The sequence below is a fragment of the Equus asinus genome, chromosome 9 (assembly GCF_041296235.1).
Source record: "Equus asinus isolate D_3611 breed Donkey chromosome 9, EquAss-T2T_v2, whole genome shotgun sequence".
NCBI lineage: Eukaryota > Metazoa > Chordata > Mammalia > Perissodactyla > Equidae > Equus > Equus asinus.
In genome coordinates this window covers 10,237,057-10,243,163 of record NC_091798.1, presented here as the reverse complement: position 1 = coordinate 10,243,163, position 6,107 = coordinate 10,237,057, and the positions used below count along the sequence as shown (strand labels likewise).

Genomic DNA, 6,107 nt, shown 5'->3' with positions numbered 1-6,107 from the left:
CTTATAGGCTTAAGTTAAAGCTTTCTCTAGTTGGCAAAGCTGGTTACTATTCACCCATTTGCTTTCCTTTTTCATAAAATTAATTCATATCTAAATTCCTATTCTTTTTGTTTTTGTAAACTTATAGCTTTCATATTCCTTTGTCATTTTAGTGGTGTTTGAGGAAGGAGATATAAATGAATTGATTTGATCTCCATTTTAAAATGGAAGTTCCCCACTACCCTTTTAAAAAGCTAGATTTTGCTTCTTTTCATCTTATTTTCTGCTTTTCCCTGTCTATGTTATTTTATTTTCAATATGAAGAATAAGGTCCATTTGCAAGCACATTGAATACTCCAAAATGCATTAAGAGCTATGGGATTGTCTCTGCCCCAAATGAACTCAGACACCAGATCCTGAATTTCTCAGGGAATAAAAGGGGCCTGAGCCACTTCAACTTTTTTCATATTTCTGAGGATATTTTTTAAAAATGAAGACACACTGAAACAGAATTTAGGAAAATTAAGATACATTTTAAACATTCGCATTTAACAAATTTATGCTTTCAACACCAAAAAAATTACAGAGCGATATAATTATGCTATTCACAAGATAATTACAGGATTCATTAAAAATATTAATTCATAACACAGGCAGAGTTGTCCAGTAATGAGACACAAGCTTAAGTCAGTGTGGTGAATATCAGCTTTGGCTTCTATCGCAACACAGCTGGAGATAACCTCAGGCTTCTAAAGCCTAGGATTTCTGTGGGTATGGTGGTCATGGCATCTGCTTCCATCCTCCATGCGCTCCCGCTTCCGTCCAGAACACCCAGCTGTGATGAGATGCTCCCTGGAACGGCAGTCCCAGCAAAAGCAGTGAGGGCAAAGTGGGGGGAGTAGTAGGCAAACACGTGCCCCATACTCGCCCCTGCCCCGTGGGCCAGCTGGGCTGGCGTGGGCAGCATTGCACTGCACCACAGCAGAGACTCCTCACTCCTGGTGCTAATCACAGGCCCAGGTCTTGCACATGATCGTCTCTGTGGAGCCAAATGTCCCCTGAGCCCTGAAAGGTAAACAGAAAAGGAGTTAACTGACCGACATGGTTTGCCTCCATTTAAGATATTCAGGGTCCCTGGACTCAACCCCAGAAGGGCTCGGATCCTAGTTGGAGTCCTCTCTTCAGCCCACCCTAACACTTAGAGAAATCGTATACAAAGCAGGAAAAAATCACCCACTATCACACTCCTCACCAGCCAGGTCAATCCTCCACATTTACTTTTCCACGTTTCCTTCTTGTCTGTCTGTATCATCATAGGTGGACACACCCACCACACTCGTGTCTCTTGAAATAAACACAACCCTGGCTTGGCCATCAGAGCTGGATTGAAATCTTGTCTCCCCTCTTCACCAAATGCACTGTCTTGGGTATGTGACCACTTCTCTGAGCTCTAGTTTCTCACCTGTACAAAGAGGATAATAATAGTATTAACATTATAGGGTTATTTCAGAATAAAATCATGTGAAATAATTTTAGGGGAGGAAGACATTTCCTCTACATGCTGTGGGTTCTTCTGGCCGGAGAGCAAATTAAATTCACATGAGACAGAATAACAGGAGAAAATTAAACAAAGCTTTATAACGTGTATACGTGGGAGAGGCTCAGGCAAGCTGAGTAACTCGCCAAAATGGCTGAAGCCACCATCTTAAAAATCATCCTCAGCTCAAGACAAAGGAGGATGTTAGGTGTGGGGGGAGTCAGTTACGGGAGGTTACCAGACAAGTACAGTAAACAAGATTCAGATTTAAGCCCATGCCTTTGGCATAGATTAAGAGTTTCTAGAGATAAGGTCATCCCTCCTTCTTCCTGGTACAGAGAGGGAGACACCTTTAAAGATGGAGATTTCCTTTAAAATGTAAATGCCTCTTAACAAAGGGTGAGTAAATTCTACTTTTCAGAGTTGCTTTCCTGTCTGCAGTTTTTAAAAGTTACCAGCCCAAAATAATCCTCATGCCAAAGAGACATATCTTGTGGTGGCCAATTCCAGTCCCCCACATAATATATGGGAAGTGTCAGTCACCACATCTGCCACATGGTAGGTGCTCAATAAACAGCAGCCAAAATTATTGTCATTGACTCTTTAATTCAATAAACATTTATCAAGCATTTATTAAGTGCCAGGCAGCAGGGAGAAAGGAAACAGAGAGCCTGTCCTCCCAGAATGCACTATGTAGGGCTAGAGGCGGACATGCAGACAGACAAGGAGTGTCTGTGTGCTAAGACCTTCCATCGCCTGTGTGCTGACAATGAAGAGGCCTGAACTGGGCTGCACTGGGAAGACGGGGAGGAAAGGCCAACCGGTCAGGATTCGGGTGACACAGGCTTTGGGGGGTCTGGGACAACTTGCAGAGAGACAATTTGGTGTTCTGCCTTTTTCTACTGAACATCAAATTACTAGCATTTTGATGTTGCTACATAATCTTCCCATCATTTTTAATGACTGCATAACATTACACTGCTTCGAGGTGTTGCATTTTCCTTCCCCTTTCCCCTGTCATTTGGTTTTGAGGTTACCAATTTGGAGCTCTTCGAAATATCACCACAACGAACATGCATGTGACAGTTTTTCCTTTCAGGAATTATTTCTGTAGGATAAATTCTAGGTCAAGGGGTATGAACATTTTTTAACAGCTCTTGCAACTCACTGCCAAGTTGCTGTCAAGTGGTTCATACACTGGATCTTGTCACAACTTCCTCTGTTTTGTCGGAATAGGTAAAATTGGGGCTTCAGTGCTGTTTTCATTTCCATTTGTCTGATGTGTTGTTTGGTGGAGGAAGTTGAATCGAAAGGAGTGTCTAGGATGGAAATAAGGGAAGGAGAGGGCAGGAAATTGTGACGGCAGGTCCAGGTCTGGGAGGCGGACTTCCGCCACGCCTCAGCAAGGACGGGAGTGGGGGAGGCTCCCACGCTGACACGAATCGTTTTTCTTAATTGCATTGCTTGTATTTCGCCTCTCTTCCATGGCTGACTAAATGAATAATTAACATCCTAATAACCACCACTGAATGTCTGTAACAGGGGAAGAAATTGTCATGTCTAACCCTGACTGCCTTTTCAGGAGGATGCTGACTCTTAAATAAGGATCCTTTGTTCTGCTGAGCACCTTTCTGTCGAGAGGTTTGGTAAAGCGATTGAAACCAGGATGATATTTGTGGACCTTCCCTTATTGATTGCAAGTTGTCAGGTTTGTTGTTGTCTGCCTGTCTGTTGCCTGTCTATTGTGGCCTCAGGGAAGGGCAGGGTGAAGCCCACCCCAGGAGGGAGGAGACGATTAGACTTCTACGAAGTCCAGAGCTGAAGGAGGTGTTCCTTCTGCTCCCTGAGATTGTTCCGCGGAGAAGACGGTGGTGGAGGGATGAAGAGGACAGATGGATGTGTATATGGTTCCCCAGATCAGAGAAGATCCCCAAAGGAGGGCATGGGGGAAACATCCAGGTGGCGTGGAGGACCCTGAGAACACGGGATGGGGCTGGTGAGGAGGGAAGCTTGTGGCTTGCTTCCCCGGGTGTGGTGAGCAGGTGCATAGCTGAAAGGGGAACCCAAGCAAGGCCAGGTCCAGCTGTGAGGGCTAACAGGGCAGCCTACGCAGAAGTGAGCAGCCGGATAAATGAGGCAGCACCGGGTTTGCAAGGTTTCTGCGAGTTCCCAGGGCCCACAGCAAGGGACGCTGAGACCCCGAGAAGGGCTAGTATGAGTGGACTTCAGAACCAGAGGCAAAAGGCTGGACCACGAATTTCAGCGATAGGTGGCCACAGCACCCTTGGCAGGCTCAACTGTCTGTCCCAGGATGCCATACAAGCATGAGCATTTCTGACGTGCAATGTGACTTGACAACGTTTGGAAGCCCTCTAGAGCTGCTGTCCAATTTGGTGGCCACCAGAAACCAGCAGTTAGTACAAACTGAGGCGTGCTGTAAGCGCAAAATACATCCCAGACTGCAAAAACTTAGAACAAAAACAAGAAATTTGTTAATGATTTATTTTATATTGAGTACATGCTGAAATTTTAATATTTTGAATATATTAAATATGATACTAAAATTATTTTCCCTAGTTTCTTTTTACTTTTTTTTTTTTAAAGATTTTATTTTTTCCTTTTTCTCCCCAAAGTCCCCTGGTACATAGTTGTGTATTCTTCATTGTGGGTTCTTCTAGTTGTGGCATGTGGGACGCTGCCTCAGCGTGGTCTGATGAGCAGTGTCATGTCCGTGCCCAGGATTCGAACCAACGAAACACTGGGCCGCCTGCAGCGGAGCGCACGAACTTAACCACTCGGCCACGGGGCCAGCCCCTCTTTTTACTTTTTTAATGTGGCCACCAAAAACCAAAATTATGTATGCGGCTCTCATTATATATATGCACAGTGCTGCCCCAGAAAGAAAGCTACTATTTTGCAGAACCAAGGGTGGTTTGGTCTGGTCTGCAAGGGTGGTGTGTGTGAGTGTCTATGTGTGTGTCTGTGTGTGTTTCTGTCTGTAAGTGTCTGTGTGTATCTGTGTCTGTGTCGTGTGTGTGTGTGTGTGCGTAGTTGAGCCATTGAGGGCAGGCACAGCAGATGCAGTGGTAGGCCAAGGCCCTGAACTTGATCTTATAGGAGACAGAGTGATTCAGAAGCTTTGAGAGGCAGGTTGACCCCACTAGAATGTTTAGAATGACACCAGAGCAGAAGGGACGAGGAACTGGGAGTCTCATGAAAAACGAAGCCCTGAGCAGCAGTGCAGGGGAGTTGAAAGAGAAGGAGCCCGTCCACGGTCCCACAGCCTGAGTTCACAGGCAGAGGTAGTCAGGCCCAGGCTAGCCTAGTGCTTAGAGTAAGGCCTTTGGACCCAGACTACTCACTTTGAATCCTAGCCCTCCCACTAACTGCCTGTGTGACCCTGAACGAGTTACTTAACTTCGCTGTGCCTCAGTTTGTTCATCGGTAAAATGGAGATCTACATCATTTCTAACTATATCATTGGGTTGTTGTGAGGCACGAATGCGTTCCTAGATGCCAAGTACTTACCACAGTGTGTGAGGGTCCTGCTCGCTCACATGCTCCTCTCTGATTTTGTCAGGAGGATGTGGTCTTCTGATTCAGTTAGCCTGGGTCTCATGCTCCCCAGATGGACAGGCCTCTGGGTTTGTTACCCCAAGAAAGGCCAGAGGAAAGAAGTGTGCCAGCAGACGCAAACAGCAGCTCCACCCTCCTGGCTCTGTGACCTCGGGCAAGTGGCTCCATGGATCAGAAGCCCAACTTCCACTTGTGTAAAAGCTTCCTGGAGAAATTGTGAGGACTGCAGCACCCCTGCCCCACAGAAGGTGACCAGCAAATGTCCGTCCCTCCACAGGGCAAACCCCTGAAGGCAATGCTGCCCTTGTCCGCAGGAAAGACCCGGTTCTCCCCGGGGATAGACAATTATCCCCTCTGGGGGTCAGATCACACCTCAAACTCTCAAATCAGTGTCAACAGAAAGGTCAGCTGGGACTTTGGGGCTGAGACCTCCTGTGTAGGCCCTGGCCCGGTGTCATTTAATGAACATCCCCCAGCCTCCCGGAAGCCTTCCTTCATGCACCAAGCAGTCTTGGTCCAACCTGTTCTCCTTTTGTAGCTGGGGTTTTGTAAGAGCCCAAATTCCAGGCTGGGGCAGAATAAACAAGATCGCGTGGCTAATGATTGGTGAGTCGGCCTGGAATGCGATTTACTGCAAATGTCAGTGGAGGAGAGTTTGTCACCCCTGGACAGTTGGCAGGGAGGTTGTTAAAACAGGAAGGGGTTCTAGGCTCTACAGGCTGGGTGCCTGGCATCTTTCTCTACCTGTTTTTTTAAGGAATGGGGACACCTGCTACCAGCTGGGAGGTCTCTGCCTCAATTTGCTTTACAAAGAAATCAAAGCCTTACATTTGTCTAATATTCTGCAGCTTACAAAAGATTCTCAATTCTAACGCCACTCCAGTTTTGCAGGTGGGGAAATTGGAGCTCAGAGAGGGGAAGTGACTTGCCCAGGACACACAGCCAGGAAAGGGCAGGGCCAGGATTCGAAAATTTCCACAAAGCAAATCAGCCAAAAACAGTGTTTGTGCTCAGT

At 46.5% G+C, this 6,107-nt stretch overlaps 1 long non-coding RNA gene across 1 annotated transcript; it reads right to left on the bottom strand.

Moving 5' to 3' along the window:
• Positions 1–494: 494 nt before the first annotated feature.
• On the bottom strand, positions 495–5,614 carry LOC106825906 (uncharacterized). Its single transcript, XR_001396771.3, has 3 exons — positions 5,045–5,614; positions 1,232–1,441; positions 495–1,044 (listed from the first exon to the last, which is right to left on the bottom strand). It is a non-coding gene; the product is annotated as an uncharacterized lncRNA (long non-coding RNA).
• Between the last annotated feature and the right edge of the window lie 493 nt (positions 5,615–6,107).